The sequence below is a fragment of the Schistocerca serialis genome, chromosome 2, assembly GCF_023864345.2.
Source record: "Schistocerca serialis cubense isolate TAMUIC-IGC-003099 chromosome 2, iqSchSeri2.2, whole genome shotgun sequence".
Lineage (NCBI taxonomy): Eukaryota > Metazoa > Arthropoda > Insecta > Orthoptera > Acrididae > Schistocerca > Schistocerca serialis.
This window is the reverse complement of record NC_064639.1, coordinates 286,331,937-286,355,896: the sequence shown is the minus strand read 5'-3', so window position 1 is coordinate 286,355,896 and position 23,960 is coordinate 286,331,937. Positions and strand designations below refer to the sequence as shown.

The 23,960-nt window shown below is 43.8% G+C and overlaps 1 protein-coding gene across 2 annotated transcripts in view; it reads left to right on the top strand.

The window, feature by feature from the left end:
• Window positions 1-23,960, top strand: part of LOC126457055 (long-chain-fatty-acid--CoA ligase 1) — a 632,391-nt gene that overhangs the window by 447,529 nt on the left and 160,902 nt on the right. The window contains exon 1 of one of the 2 annotated variants that reach the window (XM_050093046.1): window positions 9,111-9,249. The exons of the other annotated variant lie outside the window; for it this stretch is intronic. The gene's annotated coding sequence lies outside the window, so the exon portion shown is untranslated. Of the gene's footprint in view, window positions 1-9,110; window positions 9,250-23,960 lie in introns of those variants that run through there. 2 annotated transcript variants of the gene reach the window in all.

Below are 23,960 nucleotides of genomic sequence, written 5' to 3'. Positions count from 1 at the left end.
TCAAACCAGTCTCTGGACTGAAGACCACAACAGCAACACATTTTGGTAATGGCAATAACGACATGAAAATGTTGCAGGTGAGCTAGCAATAGTTTTTCATACATTCAAACAAAATATCAGCTGCAGAAGTATGGATTGTCGAAATAAATTATCTAAGATTGTTTTTTATCATTCTAAATTGCCTAAGAAGATGACATGTGCTCGAAGTAAGGCAGAAACAGTTGTGGAAAAGGTTTCGGCTCCAAAAAGAACTCAGGACTTCACTGATGTCTTGAAAGATCCAACTAAATCAAGCAGCTTCTTCTCTGCTGCAGTAGGTGCCTTCAACCAGAAAAATGGCAAGATGTTCCCTCTAGTAAGGCATTTTGATCTGGGTAGATCGTAAAATACAGGCTTCTTAACTTCACTGAACAAGCTGGTGGGACAACTAATGGCTTCACGGTCTGATCAAGTCTTCACTGTATTTTCATAATTTAGATGTAAAGAACCTCAGTGATTATTGCAAAAATAATTAAATGTACAAACTTCAAATAAGTTTTGCATCACCCCGGTTCCCAGAACTCCTGAGGATAGACGTTAACTCTGGATATTGTACCACAGACACAGTCCCTTTGACTATTCAGAGATGTCACTAAACCCGCCCAAAGATGTAAACAACCATGCATGAGCAGCGCCTATTAGACGTAGGGGTCCACAGCCGATCATTTCCAGTTATTCCACCAGGAAGGAGGTACACGGCTTATGTTGTCTTTAGTTCAACCATACCTAGACAAAAAACACCGCGGTTCGATCGCGTCTGCATTGTCACTTTGTGGCAGGAAAGGCTCTCAACAAGGGAAGTGTCCAGGCATCTCGGAGTGAACCAAAGCGATGTTGTTCGGACATGGAGGAGATACATAGAGACAGGAACAACTCTTCACTGTTGTCATTCCATTATACAGCTGATGGTTGTCCGTATTCGCAATTGCGAATACATTTCACACTGTTGTGTGACACAGTACTATGTATGAGGGCGTTTTATATGCTACGTAGGTTCAAATGTAAATGTTTGTGTTTCTACCGTTATTGCCATGTATGTGTAATGTTTGTGCTTCCATGAAAATTTTGTCTCATTCTGGCAGATGTTCTAATCATGAGCTACGCCTAAAACGCGTCAACGAATGTAAATTTTTACTGATAAGTGATCTGTTGATTTCAGCGACCTAATAAAGTAGTGATATAAGACGCGATCAGACATAATGACGTTTTTCCGTATATACGTGACAGTGTTTTTTCCAGATGTCACTGGTGATATGCATTTGTCACAGCGTTCCTTTTTTTTCCTGTCGCTGCTGCGTTCATTTTGTCAGCAGATCTGAGACGCCAAGGAAGTCAGTTTAGGTGACGTCTTGTCATAAGCAGCTATCAATGGCGTAGATGACGACATCTTAATCGTGTCGCAACTTGGGACAAAATTATCTGCTGGCGGCGAGTGGCGCACACCGAAATATATCACTGTTCAGAGAAACTGCCTCCGTTCGACTCAAAAGAGAGGCGTCGCAGGAGTAATTTCTGGACGTTATAACTTTCCCTGTCCTCATCAAGTTACTAGACTCCACATTACACCACTGGACGATTTAAATGAAAGGTTAAATAATGTCGAATTACTGTAGGAAGTCCTGTTTTAACTTCGATGTTGTGCTTCTATCACATAAGCACCGTTTTTAACAAAACATTAGGAGCAAATTCAAACCATAATGACTTGGCAACTTAACCAGTATTACCTATGGTTCGAGGTATCTAAACAAATTTTTCTGCAAATGAAAGTGGCCGGAGGCGCGGGGAAAAGGGTGGGGGTAAAGGGAAAATTCTGCTTTCTGGCTCTAGATGGGTCAATAGGATCCGACCTACCGCTGTGTATCCTCTGCCAATAGCGTTCTTGATGTGGTATGGAGGGGCATCTAGTCAGCACACCTCTTTCCCCGTCGTTGTCGGGTTCCATGACTTTGGAACCAGTTCTAATCTCTGTTGATCCATTGTGGATACGGGGCAGCGACGATCAGATATTTACTAAAGAAAAATCACCATCAGACTTATGTTTTCAGAAGTTATTTTATTTCCACAGCCACTTTCAGCACCTCATTGATGCCGTCTTCAGGCCCCTGAGCACTCCATCTATTGAGAATCAGCTACATCGATGCAAGTATAACCGGAGCGATCAATACATGGATTCCGTTGTACTTCGACGACTTGACAACAACTGCAATTGTACACACTCCACAAAAAATTCATGGAATGTAGGTATTGATGGCTGTGGTGGCTGTGGTTATACATGCGTCGATGAATCTGATTATACACAGCGTGCACAGGGACCTGAAGATGGCATTAATGAGATGTCGAAGCTGGTCGTGTAAATAAAATAACTTCTGGAGGCATAGGCTGTCTGGTGATGTTTGTTTGCAAAAACCAATACTAATCGGTCGAACAGCTCCCCAGTTGGCCTCATGAGCCTGGGTACACACCATATCAGTCCTCTCACCAAGGGAAAATCGCTGGCAGTACCAAAAATCGAACCCAGGTCCACTGCATGGGAGTCACCGGCGCTGACACAGCTACGGAGGCGGAAGTGGAGGCGGGCGCCGGGGGTGGAGGGGGGGGGGGACATGAGGAGCACGTAATTCTGTTCCATGTTTAATTGTAGTATCGACGAGTTTTTCAAGCAAGTACATATGTTTTCTTTTAAGTGGAGCGATGTATATTTTAAAGCATTGGAAAGCTCTTGACAACAAACACAGTGACGTAGCATCTGTTAATGTTGGTTCTAAATCTTTTCGAAAAAATATCCGAGAAATGCGGTAAAAGTGAAAGACAAGGTGTCCGGAATCGACTATTGCGGTGTAAACACCGCAATTGTATCAAGCACTTCGATTGTTTATTTGTTTTCACACAAGTTATTCACATAAACCTAGTTTTCCCATACCCCTTACGAGAAGCATATAACTGCATTTACAACACCGAGCGAGGTGGCGCAGTGGCTAGCACACTGGACTCGCATTCGGGAGGACGACGGTTCAACCCCGCTTCCGACCATCCTGATTTAGGTTTTCCGTGATTTCCCTAAATCTCTCCAGGCAAATTCCGGGTTGGTTCCATTGAAAGGGCAGGGTCGACTTTCCCGTCCTTCACAAATGGTTCAAATGGCTCTAAGCACTATGGGACTTAATATCTGAGGTCATCAGCCCTCTAGACTTAGAACTACTTAAACCTAACTAACCTAAGGACATCACACATTTTCATGCCCTTTGCAAGATACCCGTGCTTCCCTAATCCGATGAGGCCGATGACCTCGCTATTTGGTTTCCTCCCCCAAACAAACCAACCCCATTTACAACAATCACAGCTGACGCAAACATTTCGGAAACGACACATACTTGCACCTTTACTCCAGATCGCAGACAGATGAGGTACACAAATTCCAAGCCCGGGGGAAAAAATGGTGTTAGGAAGACGATCCGGCAACCAGTATTGTCACCTCACTCTGCCAAAACGCCAATGATACGGGGCCCGCCCGGGCTAAAGGGGCCCCGACACGGGTTAGCAAAAATTCGTAAAATGCTTTCCACAACCTCACTCAAGGTGAACGCTTAAGTCTTAGGCCGTACCTTAAACACTTAATTAAGCGCCGTAGCCCTCAGAACACAGGGTTATTGTGCGGTTCGGCCTCCAGTGGACCCCCGGGAACGTCTCACACCAGACGAGTGTAAGCCCAACGCTTGCGTGGAAGAGTAATGATGGTGTACGCGCACGTGGAGAAAGTGTTTGTGCAGCAATCGCCGACATGGTGTAACTGAGGCGGAATAAGGGGAACCAGCCCGCTTTCGCCGAAGCAGATGGCACACCGGACCTCGACACTAATCCGCCGGGCGGATTCGTGCCAGGGACCGGCACACCTTCCCGTCCGGAAAGCACTGCGTTATACCGCACGGCTAACCGAGCGGGCAATCATGACTTGCAAAATTATGGTTCCCATGACTTTTGGAACTGGGATGAATTACATTCTCCTTGAAGTCTGAGGATATTTCGCCTGTCTCACATATTTTGCACAACACATGGAATAGTTATATAGTAGATGACTCACCGAAGAATCTCAAGGAATTTCGCCTACTCCAGGAGACTTGTTTCGATTTACGTCCGTTTATACTCGCGTTTGTCTGATTTCCTCTTCGTGACCATTTCGCGAGGTGCTGAGATGGAGTAATACGTCTGTGTTGCGGGGCACTTCTTCGAAAACACGCCCTCTACGTTTTATAGGTAAGCACGCTAAGGTGGCAGTAAAGTCATGGGATAGTGATACGCGCTTATACATGCGGCGGCTGTATAGCGTACATCAGACATAAAAGCGCAGGGCATTGGCAGAGCTGTCATTTGTACTCAGGTGATTCATGTGAAAAGGTTTTCGACGTGTGGCCGCACGACAAGAATTAACATACTTTCAACGCGGAATGGTAGTTGGAGCTAAACGTATGGCATATTCCATTTCGGAAATCATTAAGGAATTCAGTATTCCGAGAGCCACCGTGTCAAGAGCGTGCCTAGAATACTAAATTTCAGGTATTATCTTTCACCACGACAACGCAGTGGCTGGCAGCCTTCACTTAACGACAGAGGGCAGCTGCGTTTGTGTAGCGTTGCCAGTGCTAACAGACAAGCAACACTGCTTAAAATAACCATGCAAATCAATGTGGGACACGAGACAAACTTATCCGTTAGGACAGTGCAGTAAAATTTGGCTTTAATGAGCCGTGGCAGCAGACGACCGACGCGGCTGCCTTTGATAGCAACACTACATCGTGTGCAGCGCCTCTCCTGGGCGCGTGACTATATCGGTTGGGCCCTAGACGACTGTGAAATCGTGACCTTATCAGATGAGTCCCAGTTTCAGTTGGTAAAAGCAGATGGCAGGGATCGAGTGTGGTGCAGACCCCATGAAGTCATAGACCCAAGTTGTCAACAGGGCACTATGCAATCTGGTAGCGGTTCCATAATGGTGCGGGCTGCGTCTATAAGGAATGGACTGGGTCCTCTAGTCCAACTGAATCGATCATTGACTGGAAATTTTATGTTCAGCTACCTGGTGACCTGCAGGCATTCATGGACTTCATGTTCCCAAACAACGATGAAATATTTATGTATGACGATGCACCATGTCACTGGGTTCGCGATTGGTTTAAAAAACGTTCTGGACAATTCGAGGGAATGATTTAGCCACCCAGATCGCAGGACATGTATCCCATCGAACAATTACGAGACATAATTGAGACATCAGTTCGTGCACAAAATCCTGCACAGACAACGCTTCCGGAATTAGGACGGCTGTAGATATTTCTTTTTTTTTTTTTTTTTTTGTGGTTTTAGGGCGCACAACTACAGTGGTCATTAGCGCCCAGACTAAATTATGAATGCACTGCGAGGCACAATGTTAAAACAGCAACTAAAAAGGACAACACTATAAAAGGCACATTAACAGGCAAGGGATTAAAAGAAAACAACATAATCAAATGTCCTTAGACAAGTTTGTCAAGTGGATAAAACGAAAAACGCGAGCAGCTCCTCCTGGGTCATCCGCTAAAATTTCATCCAGAGTACATGGTAGGCCAAGATCAATGCGCAGTGTATTAAAATTCGGACAGGACGTTAAAATGTGGCGTACCGTCAGCAATTGCCCACATGGGCAGAACGGTGCCGGCGCAGGCGTCGGCAGATGGCGGTGGCTAAACCGGCAGTGTCCAATCCGTAACCGGGCCAAAACGACCTCCTCCCGCCGAGAAGGGCGTGAAGAGGTCGTCCAAGCCGTGGGGAGAGGTTTCAAGGCCCAAAGCTTGTTTTCAGTAAGTGTAGACCAATCGGAATGCCACAGCGATAAAATGACCCTGCTAAAATCAGATGAAGGCACACAACAAGAAGCTGTCCGAGGCTGGAGGACCGCAGCCTTGGCCGCGGCATCGGCAGCTTGGTTCCCAGGGATACCGACATGACCAGAAACCCACATAAAGGTAATCGGAGAACCGTCGTCCGCCAGCTGCTGAAGAGAGCGTTGGATCCGGTGCACGAAAGGGTGAACCGGATACGGATCACTGAGGCTCTGGATGGCGCTCAGGGAATCAGAGCACATGACATAAGCAGAATGTCGGTGGCGGCGGACGTAAAGAACAGCCTGATAGAGGGCAAATAGCTCAGCTGTGAAGACCGAACAATGGCCATGGAGCCGGTATTTGAAACTGTGTGCTCCGACAATAAAAGAACACCCGACAACGTCATTGGTCTTAGAGCCATCTGCATAAATGAAGATCGTATTAATGAACTTCGAACGAAGTTCGACAAACCGCCAGCGCTATACCGAAGTTGGGGTAACCTCCTTTGGCAGCGAGCTGAGGTCAAGGTGAACGCGAACCTGACGGCTGTAGAGGCAGCATGGCTCGATATTTGTGCAGAGGACCTCTAAACGACTTGTTGAGCCCACGTCACATCTAGTTGCCCTCGATATGTTGGCAAAAATACTTGTTCAAAACCGGTGGTAGGCACAAAACATCATCCGAGATTATCCTAAATGCTTTCTCCGAAAATTATTTCGAGCAGTTGGTCCACGAACCCACGCGAATTATAAATGGTTGCGAAAACACACTTGACCTCTTAGCCACAAACAATCCAGAGCTAATAGAGAGCATCATGACATATACAGGGATTAGTGATCACAAGGTCGTTGTAGCTAGGCTCAATACCGTTTGTTCCAAATCCACCAGAAACAAACGCAAAATAATTTTATTTAAAAAAGCGGATAAAGTGTCACTAGAAGCCTTCCTAAGAGACAATCTCCATTCCTTCCGAACTGATTATGCAAATGTAGACGAGATGTGGCTCAAATTCAAAGATATAGTAGCAACAGCAATTGAGAGAGTCATACCTCATAAATTGGTAAGAGATGGAACTAATCCCCCATGGTACACAAAACAGGTCCGAACGCTGTTACAGAGGCAACGGAAAAAGCATGCGAAGTTCAGAAGAACGCGAAATCCCGAAGATTGGCTAAATTTTACAGACGCGCTAAATTTGGCACGGACTTCAATGCGAGATGCCTTTAATAGGTTCCACAACGAAACATTGTCTTGAAATTTGGTAGAAAATACGAAGAAATTATGGTCGTATGTAAAGTACACAAGCGGCAAGACGCAGTCAATACCTTCGCTGCGCAGTGCCGATGGTACTGTTACAGACGACTGTGCCGCTGAAGCGGATTTGTTGAACGCAGTTTTCCGAAATTCCTTCACCAGGGATGACGAATGGAATATTCCAGAATTTGAAACACGAACAGCTGCTAGCACGAGTTTCTTAGAAGTAACCTTAGGAGTTGCGAGGCAACTCAAATCGCTTGATACGGGCAAGTCTTCAGGTCCAGATTGTATACCGATTAGGTTCCTTTCAGATTACGCTGATACAATGGCTCCCTACTTAGCAATCATATACAACCGCTCGCTCACCGATAGATCTGTACCTGCAGATTGGAAAATTGCGCAGGTCGCACCAGTGTTTAAGAAGGGTAGTAGGAGTAATCCATCGAACTACAGACTTATATCACTTACGTCGGTTTGCAGTAGGGTTTTGGAGCAGATACTGTATTCAAACATTATGAATCACCTCGAAGGGAACGATCTATTTATACGTAATCAGCATGGTTTCAGAAAACATCGTTCTTGTGCAACGCAGCTAGCTCTTTATTCGCACGAAGTAATGGCCGCTATCGACAGGGGATGTCAAGTTGATCCCGTATTTCTAGATTCCCGGAAGGCTTTTGACACCGTTCCTCACAAGAGACTTCTAATCAAGCTACGGGCCTATGGGGTATCGTCTCAGTTGTGCGACTGGATTCGTGATTTCCTGTCAGGAAGGTCGCAGTTCGTAGTAATAGACGGCAAATCATCGAATACAACTGAAGTGATATCAGGTGTTCCCCAGGGAAGCGTCCTGGGACCTTTGCTGTTCCTGATCTATATAAATGACGTGGGTGGCAATCTGAGCAGTTCTCTTAGGTTGTTCGCAGATGATACTGTAATTTACCGTCTAGTAAGGTCATCCGGAGACCAGTATCAGTTACAAAGCGATTTAGAAAAGATTGCTGTATGGTGTGGCAGGTGGCATTTGACGCTAAATAACGAAAAGTGTGAGGTGATCCACACGCGTTCCAAAAGAAATCCGTTGGATTTCGATTACTCGATAAATAGTACAATTCTCAAGGCTGTCAATTCAACTAAGTACCTGGGTGTTAACATTACGAGCAACTTCAGTTGGAAAGACCACATAGATATTATTGTGGGGAAGGCTTGCCAAAGGTTTCGTTTCATTGGCAGGACACTTAGAAGATGCAACAAGTCCACTAAAGAGACAGCTTACACTACACTCGTTCGTCCTCTGTTAGAATATTGCTGCGCGGTGTGGGATCCTTACCAGGTGGGATTGACGGAGGACATCGAAATGGTGCAAAAAAGGGCAGCTCGTTTTGTATTATCACGTAATAAGGGAGAGAGTGTGGCAGATATGATACGCGAGTTGGGATGGAAGTCATTAAAGCAAAGACGTTTTTCGTTGCGGCGAAATCTATTTACGAAATTTCAGTCACCAACTTTCTCTTCCGAATGCGAAAATATTATGTTGAGCCCAACTACATAGGTAAGAATGATCATCAAAATAAAATAAGAGAAATCAGAGCTCGAACAGAAAGGTGTAGGTGTTCGTTTTTCCCGCGCGCTGTTCGGGAGTGGAATGGTAGAGAGATAGTATGATTGTGGTTCGATTAACCCTCTGCCAAGCACTTAAATGTGAATTGCAGAGAAATCATGTAGATGTAGATGCTTCACTGCGCCTGGAAAAAGGATGTTCGTCTCAGTTTATGGAAACAGTGAAAGACCTACAACAGGATGATTCCGGCCGGTAATCGAACTGCTGGTAGTGCGGAGACAAGTGACGAGTGAGTCACGGACACGGCGAGGCGGCCGGCCAGATATAGGTGAGTTCGGCGGCGGGACGTCCTTGGGCCCCTGGCAGCGTGCCCCGGTGGTGGAGAGCGCGATTGTGCCCGCGGCGGGGTGGACGCTGCCGCCTAGGCCAGTGTTGTCCGCGGCGCCGAGACGTAGCCATGAGACGCGCGCTCTGCCGTGCCTGACCGGTTACTTTAGTTGGTGTGCCGACGCCCGCCCCCGATCGTCTGACCGCGCTCAGGTACCAGCAGACATTGCCAGCTTTCTTCTTCTTCTCGGTACGCCAGTATCTGTCCTCCGTCGTTTCAGCAGGTGGCCGAGGACAATCGGGATGTGTGTTTGAGGGTTGGTGGCAAAGGCTTCCGCGACAGTTCGCTGTTATTGACGTGTTTCTGGAGGGAATCTGCTATTGAGACTTCGTAGACTGTGACAATAGTGCAGAGTTTAGTGTTTGGTGCTATACTATATCAGGAGCATTATTTCGACTTGTATACATAGTTAATTTTTCATCCAGAAGCGAAATAAAAACCATATCAAGCAGACGTGTAGCTACTAGGTGAACGTCAACCAGCACGGTTGTCGTTGTTGTAACTTTGGTCGTTAACGACGCTATGAACAACAGTACGTCTTTCTCAAATAGCATCCTAATTATTTATCTCGTAATTTAGTTTCCTCAACACCTGCTCAAAAACTTATCATAGTGTGTCCCTCATGTAAAAATTACGTTATTAAAAACGTAACACGAAACTAACTTTTCATTCTCCTGTACTATGACGCTGTGCAGGGAGCCGGAATGACGTAACTCGTCCACTACGTGACAGTAAACAAATGGAAACACAGGGAAAATGCACACCACTCATTCAGTCAACAGCCATCAGTTGAAGATTTGTGATAGTACAACGTGCACCAACAAGGAGGCGGTGGAAGTGCAACTCATTTATGGAGAATATAAGATAGCAAAACAGTAATTGCATTAATGATTTTTATTGACAATACAGGTACATATCGTACAGTACTAGAGTACTTTTAATCGATACGTTCTGTTTAGTAAAACAGTCCTGGATTGAAAACTGCATCAGTTCGTTGTTGTACGTAGTGTTCAATGAAGATTCAACCGAAGAAGGTTTACTGAATGACCAGTGCGAATTTTTATTTTTTACTGTCGCCTTCAGCAGGTGGAAGAGTTAAGTTACCCTGAGTATCCTCCAATTATGTGTTACGCGAGTGGTACACTGTGATCACTTTCTGAACAGGACTTCGAGAGTAAGTGGATTACGAAATAAATAGTGCTATAGGATGCTACTTACTGCTGTCCATATCTTCGTGATGAACAAAATTACGAGAAAGGCGATCGTGCTGGTTGATGTTCCCGTATTGTGCTTCTGGACAGTGTTATTTATGATGGCCAGAACAAATTGGACAAGCTGAATATACAGTGAAACGTTTGACCCCTTCTATTTTCTGAACGGTTCAAGATATCGAAATAAGGTTTTCGGCAAATTACAGGAAGCACAGGATAAGGTAATGTTGTTGTACGGGTATTACCATTAATTAGCGAATCAACTGAGATATTGGAGCAAGTGCGCAATTTTTAATTCGTTAATATAGCTGATTTAACGGTTTTCGAAAGCTCTTGAAAAGGTGAATATAGTTCTACAACGCTTTTAAGTTTTGGCACTAAACATTTTCCCAAAAATTTATCTGAGACGTGCTACAAACGAGAGGCGAGGTGGCTGGAATCTACTTTGCGGTATAAACACAGCCAAGTGGGGTTTTCGTGACAGGCTCTTGCAGGCAACAAGAACATGGTCTGGGACTTCTGAGGACAAAGTTAAATCTACTTGTCGTACTTTATAGGTCAACATGCAGGGTCGATTAAAACTGTGCGTTAACATTTAGCGTATCCGAGGGAAATTAGGGAAACACATTTCAAATAGGTGTATGTTCAAATAGTTCAAATGGCTCTGAGCACTATGGGACTTAACATCTGTGGTCATCAGTCCCCTAGAACTTAGAACTACTTAAACCTAACTAACCTAAGGACATCACACACATCCATGCCCGAGGCAGGATTCGAACCTGCGACCGTAGCAGTCGCGCGGTTCCGGACTGAGCGCCTGAACCGCTAGACCACCGCGGCCGGCTAGGTGTATGTCCTCGTGTTTTAGTGTCCGCTGCATATAATGACGTCTGAGTGCCTCGCTTGGCGCTAATTACACTGGAGTGAGGCATACAGGCCGCCATCCCACTCGTTTCTTGGATACGTTTGCGAAACATTTCAACGACAATATTAACCATCGTTATTTCACAATAATCTGTCACGATGATCTTCCTAATACCATAAAAAAGTAGAGTTCAATTTATGGAACCTTCAGTAACGCGGTCGATAAGTTAAGAATAGAAATCATATAACAACATTATGTGCCCCCTTTCCGTAATATCAGAAGTCGAACCTATTTCGCTATACTGAACAGTTAGTTAAATAATGTTACGTGTTATGCAACCCACTCTACATAAATTGTAAGTGATGTTGCAAACCTCGTTTAAATATTTTGAAATGTTCAGGACGTAAAAGGGATATTCCCTGTTCGTATGTGTGCACACAAAAGACGTTAGTACTTTGCATATGGCCAATGTGTCTAACATTTGCCCATGTATAAAACCTATTATAGGTTTTTAATGGAACTATGATCATTCAAACATTATTCGAGAGTCCCGGAAACATGCAAAAATCTTTAAACATGTTAATACTACTTTGTTAAATTATCTCTGACCCCTTCCTTACTTTTGCTTATTGATTAGATCAGATTAGATTAGTACTTGTTCCATAGATCATGAATACGACACTTCGTAATGATGTGGAGCGTGTCAGGTGTGGATATCAACGGTTTCGGAACTAGTTAATATTAACAGATCTCGTGTATATATTTCGCGACCAAATGAGTTCAATGGCTGACGCAACTCACTTTGTAGGAAATACGTTCGGCTTTCGGCAACACCGCTGACTACTGGAACTGAGACCTAAACTCGCTCATTAACGCGAGCGTATTAAAAGTTTACTTATTTTTTATTCTCTTGATAAAGTTCGTAATCAGTGTGGTGAAGCAAATACTAGAACGGAGAGAGTAGTAATCACATTCCATTCTCGAAAATTGAGGTCGGAGGAAGCTGTGGGCATAGTCAGACGAGATGAGCTGAGAATGACCAGTTTTATCTTGATTAGCCGTCTTGATCAGCCGTATTAGCAAAGACGACTAGACGTCAGCCAAACGGTCGAGAGCTCGAGAACAGCTCTGAGCAAGGGAAAGAAGTTAAATCAATGTCGACCAGTGCCACCATGTGGTGAAGATAACGTATAATCTATGACCCGTCTGACATACAGTTCCACGTCGTCAGTAGTCTATATATGTCTACAGCTATTTACAGTGTTATGGAAGTACCTCCCGGACACTTGGAACGGTTTAGACAAAGCGTAAATAAATTTTCGAGCACTACTACCGTCTTCATGTATATCTTGGGTCGAAAACCGGCGTCGTCCGCGATTGCTTTCAATCCGGCGTGGGAAGAAACTCCTGGGAGAGCGAGGCATCCGCATTGTACTCCACCTTGGACACTTTTTTGGTTTTTTTTTTCCGCCGGCCCTCGACTCGCCTCGAGACTGCAGCCCATAACGCAGACCAGTGAATGTTAATTTTCTTAGTGTTAACAGCAACAGTCCTCGCCCAAGCGATCAGTCGTTAAAAGTACTTTTGAAGAAATATATAAGAAATTTTTGCTGTTAGTATTTGTGGAAATTAACACACTAAATTTCAAATCCTCGAATGACCTGCCTGAGGCCAAAAATCACAGTTACTCCTAATTGTTTTCACGACTGGGTTTGCCTGTTTCATTACCATATTTTCTTCTGTATGTTTTCCTCGTGTTAACATTATTAAAAAGAAAACTAGCTGAGTGCCTAGCACTGTCAGAGACTGTATTTATTCCAGCGAAACTTCATCCCCCCCCTTTTCTGTCCATTCCCCCTTCACTCATCTCTCTCTGCTCATCCCTTCCTTCACCCTCTCTCCCCCTCCTCATCCATTCATCTGTTCCTTCTCTCTCTCTCTCTCTCTCTCTCTCTCTCTCTGAGGCTTGTGGTTCTTGCTCGCACAGTATTCTTTTCCAGATGATAACTAATGTATGTTCCAAGTTTCACTGATATGTTTCCACCAGTCTAGGATTAGCTCTGTACCCATGGCTTTGCCCACGTATGCACATGTCAGTTGTGCTTCACATACATTTAACATATTTCACACGTATTTGTACACATGTTTCACCTGCATCTATAGCGAGGCTTGCTCTGTAGTTTTTTTCTCGCAGCTCAATGTTTATGACGTCGTATCCCTGAACTATTTGCTGTACAGTGATATATTTTTGCAGGCACATCCAGTGATACACGGGGGCAGCTCTCCGCGAAATGTGTTATGAATATAGTTGGTAACAACGAAATGATAAATTTAAACGTTTTGTATGATGCGGCAGTTTTTCACGTATGCCAGTGCTTATGACGTCATATCTTCTGAACTGATATAATTTTCGTGGTATGTTCATTGGTACACGTGAATGCTGCCTACAAAAGTGTTGTGAATACAGGTGCAAGTAAAGAAATAATAAATTAAAACGCCATGCTTCAGGTATCAGTTTTACTGCATGAACAGTGAGAACCTAGTAAGCGATAAACTCTTTCTTTTTCATTTTTTGTGGGTTGTTAACAAGAAAAAATTTCGTAAAGGTTTGAAATTATCTACAAAGTTTGTTGTAGTTCACTAAGAGCTCTCATTCTCAAGTAAATGAATAAAGTATGGGAATTCATATGTCGTAGGTTACATTGCTTTTTCACCCCCACCCCTTTGGTAGATCGGATGGTTCTCACCCCCACAGCGATTCTCTCCAGACAGTAAGTGATCTGTGTACCAATTTGGCTGAAATCGGTCCAGTGGTTTAGGATGATATGTGGTACATACATATTGTAAATGCATACATTCATTTTTATATTATCCATTGACGTATGGATTCTTGTCAGCTGTTTACGTCTACAGCTGCTGAAACTGAAGGTAATTTACAATGAGTTACTTGCAGCCTGTAGCTTTTATAGTTGTTTATTTTTATATATCCTGTGTTCAGATGTCAACACTGTTTCTTTACCAACGGTTTTACAAAATTTTGCAACGAAAATTTTTAAAGCATTTATTGCAAAACGTCGCAAGGAAAAAAAATGTTCACGACGCGTAAATAAGTGTACACATCTGAAGATGGGGTGAAAATAAAATGAATGTACTAAAAAAAAGGTGCTTTGAGGCATAATTTGTTGCCGTAGCGTGTCGCGAAAAGGCTGCCATTCATATCGGTGCATTACCTCATAGACATTGTCATGGACATTAGTTTTGACTTCATGCGCTACGCGCGCTGTTCTAGTGTTCCGCGAGATGAAGTAAGAACGTGAATCAGGTCTGCGGATCATAAAAGGCTGCCCGTGCCTCATGTGTACTCTTGCAGATGCAGTGGACCATTTCCTTACATGTGGATAGTGTGCACGTTCGAATGTGATAGGTGCTGCTAGATTTCCCGTACAGGTAATCACCCTCCGCATTGCGTGATACATCTATGTGTAGGGGGTGACCAAGGAGGAATGGCGTACCCTGAAAAAATATTATTAAAAATTTGTAATTGTTGTTGACTTATATTAAAAAACGTGCATTTTAAGGAAGTGCGAAAGTGTAAGTAGAATCCTGAATAATACTGAATACGACATCCATTGTGGAAAGTAACATTTACTACTGACAACGGAAACTTCCCATCGCAACCTCACACAGATTTAGTGGTAAGATAGCTCAGTGGAGAGGCCGTCAAAAACTGAACATGGATCAAGCATGGAAACAGGAAGAACATGCACTGAACTGCGAAAAAAGGCAAAATAGAAACAGTGCAAAGCTCAAGATATTCAATATAGAGCAAATTTGAATAGCCACGGCGTTGTGATTATCTGGTCACGGTGATAGACTGCGAAGGGGAAGATCTGTATTCAAATATCCCTGGTGCCCCCATTTTTTTTTCCTCCAATCATTAAGTTATGAACTGTCTGTCCGGTCACTGAGGTGTCTGTTCACTACATTCAAATTTCTGTGTCGTGGCGTAACGTCTATTTTGATCCAATGACGGCATATCCCACCTGATAGATAGTAGACGTACCAACTGTACTTGTTCTGTATTTGTTCTACACAAGTATCTCATGTTATGACTCTTGCCTTCAGTTTTGGTAGTTTGGCTCTTGAATTCCTTTGTTGTAACATAGTTCACACTCATTTGTTTGTTGGTTTGATTTGTATAAGACGTCTGTGCGGCATCTCGCCTGCTGTCACTATTCATCACATATTTACTTTCAACGGGAAAGAAAACCAGGCCGATTTGAACACACATCTTCCGCTTTGCGGTCCAACTCCGCGACCGCTCAACCACGACGTCAAGGTTCTTGCAATTTGCTCGATGTTATACGTCTACCTTCCACAAATTAGTTATGAATTCTTGATTTTGTGGAAACGTCCTTGTACTACCTGGCAAACCGAACTGAAGGCCTGCCCCCAGGGTGGCAGCACCATCGCGTTTATACCCGAAAAACAGGGAAGAGGGGCAGAGAGCGCTATTACACGATGTACGTCTATAAGAAAATGCACTGTACAGCACAATAATTAAACACTGACTGGCCTTTTTTTTTTACAATATGCCTCGTACAGTCACTTTGCTAACATTTATTCACAATGTAATGTGTATGTGTATGTCTTATGCAACTGTCCGTTTTAAGTCTCCAGCTTCATTTTTACGTAATAAATCCAAGATAAGGAATGCCTTTTTGAAACTGTCGTCTCGTTCGTAAATGATTGTAAGGTGCCAAAACAAATCTCAGAGAGAGAAAAATCGATTGACGAGTTTACTTGCTAGTATTGCGATCCACTTCTGTTCGATAAAAAGCTGCGAAGTGCGTATTAATCTTAACTTGTGAATCGCTCCACTTTCGCACAGGTAGCACTAAGATCTTGTCTGGCGTAGCGGTAACTTTGTTTGCAGGCTCCTGCGCACAATTACAATTAATACTCGCAGAACAACGTTAGATAAATGAAAGTTACCTCCACTTTCTAGAATAAATTCAATGATCAAAGCAAATTTCTCGGGAGCACTACTTAAGTGACCATGATCGTGATAGGTCAGTCAGTTTGCACGAAATATTTATAATTGATATACACAAACCTTCCTGGTGAACTTGTGAATCTGTCTCTCTATGAAAACCGTACCAAAATCCCTGCCATAGTTTGATATTAGCTTTCACTTACAATCAGAAAAACGCGGCGGAGGGATTTTAATTTATAATACGATAGGTGTCTCATAAATTGCTACTGGACATTTATCCAGATCGGCAATGAGGCATTTGGGTGTACTTCGTTTTTATTTGGGGCTGATACCTGGATCCCACTTCACCCAGCATCGTGTCCCTCAAGCACACCATCGACTTTCTCAACTTCATCATTTCACTTTCACATTCTGCACCTTTCCCGTCAGCACTGTCGCTCCTTTCTCTCCTTTTCATCATCTGCAAATTTCAAGATGTTAACTGCAAGTTCTCGCGGATCGAGATGGCATTTCTCGCAGTAGTTTATCTTGTTCTGACCGAGGTATTTAACAACACACAATATTTTCCACTGGAACAATGGCTGTACAATGTCATGTGACAACATTTGTTGATGGGCCGACGATTCGCTTTGTCGAATAATATCAAAATCTTTGTCTTTCCACTTGAAGTGATACTCGCTTCCTAAAGTCTCGAAATGTACACCAGTTTATATTAATTCCTTTCTGGGTGATAAGTGGGGGTGATCGACGCGACATTCTCACTAGCCTTCTTGGTGCGCTCCATAGCGAATTTTGCAGCAAACACTCTTTTCGTTGATTCCAGAAAGGGGAAAAATTCTATATTTCTTGTACTAAGATGTCAAAATAACGCCTGAAATCTTCTGGTCACCTTTAGTATAGTTACATTGCCTAACGTCTCAGAACTTTCTGTACAGCACTTTTTCGTATTCCATGAAAAGCTATTCCATTTCTTCTGTTCTATCTACAAACAGTCACTATCTTGATTTAAAATTTCATTCCTTGTCTTAACAAGTCGCTTGTTTTCATAGCATGTTAATACAGCTTAGTAAATTTCACCAGTTTCAGCAACACATCTTTGTTCAACGCGATGCAATATCAAGTGGGTCACATCCTCACTGTATGAAGCCACATTAGTTATAGACACATGTCATTTATTGACTTTATTGCTCTGTACCAAATTTCCGCTGTTTCCAATCACGGTGAATCCTGACTTTTGAAATGCATTTTCTCTTCCAAAATAACACAGTTAAAATGAGACATACTCGTACACCACAGTAGATTGAGTGCTGCCCATTCGAACGTGCATAACACCATTAAAAAGCTTAGCGTTCACCTAAACTCACAAACGACGGGAATCATTTATTGATGTACAAAGTTTAATACGCACTCGATAAGAAGCTAACATTTGTCCTTACTTCTATGCGTTATTAAGTGATGTAAGCGCATATTCGACAATGCGCAAAGCTGTTACGTCTTGTTACTTCCTGCTTTTAAACCTACTATGGAACAGAAAAACTGTGATAGGAAAGGCATTCGTCACCTACCATTTATACACTCCTGGAAATTGAAATAAGAACACCGTGAATTCATTGTCCCAGGAAGAGGAAACTTTATTGACACATTCCTGGGGTCAGATACATCACATGATCACACTGACAGAACCACAGGCACATAGACACAGGCAACAGAGCATGCACAATGTCGGCACTAGTACAGTGTATATCCATCTTTCGCAGCAATGCAGGCTGCTATTCTCCCATGGAGACGATCGTAGAGATGCTGGATGTAGTCCTGTGGAACGGCTTGCCATGCCATTTCCACCTGGCGCCTCAGTTGGACCAGCGTTCGTGCTGGACGTGCAGACCGCGTGAGACGACGCTTCATCCAGTCCCAAACATGCTCAATGGGGGACAGATCCGGAGATCTTGCTGGCCAGGGTAGTTGACTTACACCTTCTAGAGCACGTTGGGTGGCACGGGATACATGCGGACGTGCATTGTCCTGTTGGAACAGCAAGTTCCCTTGCCGGTCTAGGAATGGTAGAACGATGGGTTCGATGACGGTTTGGATGTACCATGCACTATTCAGTGTCCCCTCGACGATCACCAGTGGTGTACGGCCAGTGTAGGAGATCGCTCCCCACACCATGATGCCGGGTGTTGGCCCTGTGTGCCTCGGTCGTATGCAGTCCTGATTGTGGCGCTCACCTGCACGGCGCCAAACACGCATACGACCATCATTGGCACCAAGACAGAAGCGAATCTCATCGCTGAAGACGACACGTCTCCATTCGTCCCTCCATTCACGCCTGTCGCGACACCACTGGAGGCGGGTGCACGATGTTGGGGCGTGAGCGGAAGATGGCCTAACGGTGTGCGAGACCGTAGCCCAGCTTCATGGAGACGGTTGCGAATGGTCCTCGCCGATACCCCAGGAGCAACAGTGTCCCTAATTTGCTGGGAAGTGGCGGTGCGGTCCCCTACGGCACTGCGTAGGATCCTACGGTCTTGGCGTGCATCCGTGCGTCGCTGCGGTCCGGTCCCAGGTCGACGGGCACGTGCACCTCCGCCGACCACTGGCGACAACATCGATGTACTGTGGAGACCTCACGCCCCACGTGTTGAGCAATTCGGCGGTACGTCCACCCGGCCTCCCGCATGCCCACTATACGCCCTCGCTCAAAGTCCGTCAACTGCACATACGGTTCACGTCCACGCTGTCGCGGCATGCTACCAGTGTTAAAGACTGCGATGGAGCTCCGTATGCCACGGCAAACTGGCTGACACTGACGGCGGCGGTGCACAAATGCTGCGCAGCTAGCGCCATTCGACGGCCAACACCGCGGTTCCTGGTGTGTCCGCTGTGCCGTGCGTGTGATCATTGCTTGTACAGCCCTCTCGCAGTGTCCGGAGCAAGTATGGTGGGTCTGACACACCGGTGTCAATGTGTTCTTTTTTCCATTTCCACGAGTGTATTAAATCCAAAAATTAAGATGACGATGCTATGAAGATAGCGGATATAAGCGAGGAGAAAGACCAGAGATGGCAGTATTGTCTGCTCAGGGTCGATGTGAGGCGAAGAGGAAAGAACTGATTTGCGCTATCTTGAAACTGCCAGTTCCACCACGGAATCCGCTTCGAAGGAAAGGAAAAAAAAGGTAAATTGCACAGGTAATGTTTGGTGAGTGACGTGAACATAGATTTGGGCTCAGCGAATTCATCGAACGCTAACTTTTCCCAGTAAAGGCCACAAAGGCTAACTACTACTTACATCGTCAATGTAACAGAAAGTTCATTCACGCTAGTAGAATTTAACGATAATAGTAAACCATCCCCTCTGTGTCTACCGAAATTGATTGTTTCTTCCATCGTAATGTAAGTTATTTGATAAGAGTAACGTATTCTCTTCAATGACTGCTTGTCACGCTCATTCAACGTGCTCTTTCGTCCGCATTGTGATGTTTTCCCGCTTTCCCTGTATGCGTTATAAACCTTTCATATGTGCCTCTTGAAACACCACAATTTCCTTTGTTGTGGAAGCACTCACCATACGAACACCAACAATTTGCCCACGCTCGAATTCGCTTAGCTCCGACATACTGCACTCACGATTACACAGGCCGGTATTTTGGCCACGACTGACACACGACGTATTGATGACAGAGCACAGGTGCCGCTGGCGGTCAGATATAACATCGCAACCTGCTAGCTTGCTAGCATCTCAATTTATGTTTAACCATGTATTTCTTGCGATATTTCGACATTCTTGACCAACCCCTGTTTGTAGGCGGAGGTCATGTAGACTCGGTCCTGAGAATGAATAGACTACAATATACAGCACTTTTATTAAATTAAACGAGTAGGCGTCATTTGCAGTGATAAGTTATATGAACAGATAGAAGCGTAGCTTCCCAGTCTAAATTTTTGCTAGTCTCACGCTGAGGTGTATGTTCCATAGCTTTACTTCAATGCTGTCACGCACCAAATATCTGTTCTGTCTCAGCTAAACTGGGCGAGCAGTCGTGAATTAGAACAACTTAACACCTCACGTAATGTTTACCTAAGACAATTTCGATGATGCAGAATTGAGCATTAACTTTTCTGGAATTCTACAGTTCAGGCATATTTTTGCCCGATAAACATGGCGTTACTCCAGCTTGGATAGTGAATAAAACTGCGGGCAAGAGAAACAAAACTATTGACGCACTGTGAGCAAACTGAACAATTCACTGCTGTTTTACTCTTCGTTTTGCATAGAAGCATAACAAATTGACGTTTCGACACTTTGCGTGTCAATTTCGCTGCTTAAATTCATCCAAGCAACTTTTCATGCGATAGAACTGACCCCGTTCCTGACATTCCTATCCTTCACAAAGGTGAAGTTTACTGGAATCGAATTAGAGACCGGTCTTTTTTTCTTCCAGTAATAGGTGATGTGTTTTCCACCACTATCTGTGCATCTGCGTAGTTAATTCTACTTTCGGTATCTACTTAATATTCGGATGAAGACTGAGGTGCACAAGATTTGTACACAGCGGTAGCACACCGATGAAAAAATGCCGTATTAGGACTGCATAAAGTTGCTATGCATTTAAACCACACTGGTTTCCTGTCGAACTCCTTCGTCCACAGAAAAAGAACAGAAAGGGATACGATTTACTGACACAAACAATGTTACTATTAGTACAGTATGAAATTTGCGTAAGAAATATACCTCCGTGTTAATGTCATTACCGGTAAAGAAAAGCGTGCGTCTAGTTTGACTTTTAATACAGTTAGATTAATGTTGGTTGTAATAAGCATTATTTGAATTTTTATGTCTCATAAACACATCAACTTTCGTCACAACCACTTAGAGCTTGCATAGTTAATGGACATATTCTCAAAAAATGGTTCAAATGGCTCTGAGCACTATGGGACTTAACTGCTGAGGTCATCAGTCCCCTAGAATTTAGAATTACTTAAACCTAACTAACCTAGGGACATCACACACATCCTTGCCCGAGGCAGGATTCGAACCTCCGACCGTAGCGGTCGCACGGTTCCAGACTGTAGCGCCTAGAACCGCTCGGCCACTCCGGCCGGCGGACATATTCTAATGGTGCTTAAGACTATCAAGCAAAAATTAATATATTATGTGTATGCATACAATTCTGTACAGAAATGAGGTCATAACTGGGAAATAAGGGCAATGAGTCTTTGTCTCACACAGAATCGTCTTTTTCTTTTCTCCATTCATTCAAAAAGTCTCTAGGACATGTTTTTGAATAACGAGAAAGCATAAACCTGTAAACATACGGATATATGATAAAAGATACACCATGATGTCCGTGCTGTGTGGATTGTTATTCTCGGTCGACGAAAGAGAAGCAAAAGTTTCTATTATTCATCGCGCATGTTGCGGACGTGACCACCATAGCTTCGGGAAGACTTGGCGGGTCAGAATTAACCCGGCCGCCACGTTGCATTTAGCCACTGCGCAAAACACTGTAGCTTCATAGTTGGCAGGTGTTGGAGGTTGTCGCCGAACAGCGTGCTAAACCTGTGCTCCAATGGTAGCTCCTGTGCATGCGTCCATCGAGCACACACGATTCCCTCCCTCTCTCTCTCTCTCTCTCTCTCTCTCTCTCTCTCCCTCTCTCCTGAAACGCTATCTGACAGCCTCGACAGAAATTTGTGGAATCCATTTCACGTACCGCATGCGGTTATTTGTACAGCGAACGAGGACAGCAGACTAATTCCATTGATTGTTTCAGTGCCTCTTCAATTACGTTGGATTCGAAGCTTCTTACCTTTTCTTCCAGCATCGCGCCTTTAATCTCTTACTTCTACTCCTAATTCAATTTCTCCTGTCCGATATCCATAAATGCGTTACACGTTTCACGTGTGGTGCTTACTAACTCACCAAATGTGGCTGTCCTTCAAACGCTGCTAGTCATGGAAGTTAAGAGGGCTTTGTTCACTGATAATTTACAAGAAATAGTACAAACGATGGTGGCGTACACTTTCTACTCATCATGTAGTTACCATATTCTGCGGTATCGAGCTGAATTAATCCCAGTAATGCGATGTCACCAGACCCGTAGGTAGCTGATTAGAATTCTGCAAGTGCACGGAGTATTGTCTTTCGAACTTGGCACGTAAAGGGAGAAGATACTACGATGTAAAACTATGCACAGTAATATTGATCAACCGGCTGACAGCAAATACTGTAAGACTAAGTCAAATACAATGGAGGTGAGAGTTCACGCCAAATAATGTACTGGGCACGGAATGGTATCATGTAGGATTTATTGAAGAGATACAGAACAACCAAAGAAGCGCAGCGAGTTTCGTCGCAGGTTTCATTACCAAAAGCGAGGGCGTCGCAGAAAATTCCATCTAAATATACTGCAGACGCTGCAAAAGAACCGTTGTGCTTCATGGAGAGGTTGACTCCTCACATTTCCTGCCTCTGATTTACTTAAAACATTTAATATATCATTTTTCTGCAATTGCCTGTTGTACGTCGCGGTGAAGTGCCCAACAGTAGCCTCCCCGACACACTTACTGATAGTTCGGCGTCCCTGATAACATCTCTTCCATTACTTCGATGTCTTGTTGAAAGCGCTCACGTTGTTGCTGACGGACATCACCCGAAATTTTCAGGGATAAAAGCACTGTAACTGTTCAAAAAAGTTTTTATCTCGTCGCTCATAAAACAACCTCACATCTTGAACTTTCTAGCATGTTGGGAACAACGAAATAAAATGTAGGTCTTGTTTGTTGCAGAAGAGATCATAACAACCTCCATGAAAGACATACAAGCATCCCCCTTACTCAGTCATTTTCGGTTCAAATTTGAACGTCATTTTTTGGATGTTATGTCCTAAAAACACGCCTCCACCCAACTTCACTTCCAACAGACGAAGAAACTTTCCTTAGAGATACTTGAAACCTTCCTCATCTTTGGGTAAGGTTTCCACAGACTCTCATTTAGTCCAAATTGGCGTATAAAGGTAGTAACGAATTTTCTTCAGATCCTCTAAGTTATTACGCAAAATGAAGAGCCAGAGGGCTAGCCTTAATAGTTATGATACATACTAGCCAGCGTAGCCACTGCCACCGACATTTCAGCTTCATATTACATCAATTTTAATAATATTTAGATACACACAATTAAGTCACTGAAAAAAACATATTTCGTAAATATTGATTGTAGGAAATGTGTGATACGACTTTTTGTGATCATACGAAGATGCAGCACGCTAAAAACCACAAGAATATGCCACTTGAGTAAGAGTGTCTTCATTGTTGACACGTGTCACGATTATGTTCTGTGTGGGTTTATCGAAAATCCGCACTGCGAATACAGTTGTTAATGACAGGAATTCACGAAAGGGGTGTTTCTGAACTGAGAGTAGGAAAGACGCTGGTGTCATTGCCTTGTACGTGACAGATCAGTAACGAAGGTGTCTTATAAAGTAAGTCACTGCAGTAAGTATGGAGCGGTGGTTCTGCGGCCTTCTGCCATTACGGCTACAGTCATCTATTTATAATTTATTCAAAAACAGACATGTGACCGATGTACTTATTATGTATAATTTGAATTAATCAACATTAGATTGCAGTTGCAAACGCATTTCTGGGACCGATGACCGTAGCAGTCTGGTCCCTTTAATCCCAAAAACCAACCAACCAACCAAATGCATTTCTTTTATATTTGTCGGCAGAGGAAATGAAGTTTCAAAATGTCTGGTCTAGTTTTCAAGTAGGAATGGACCTTATCACA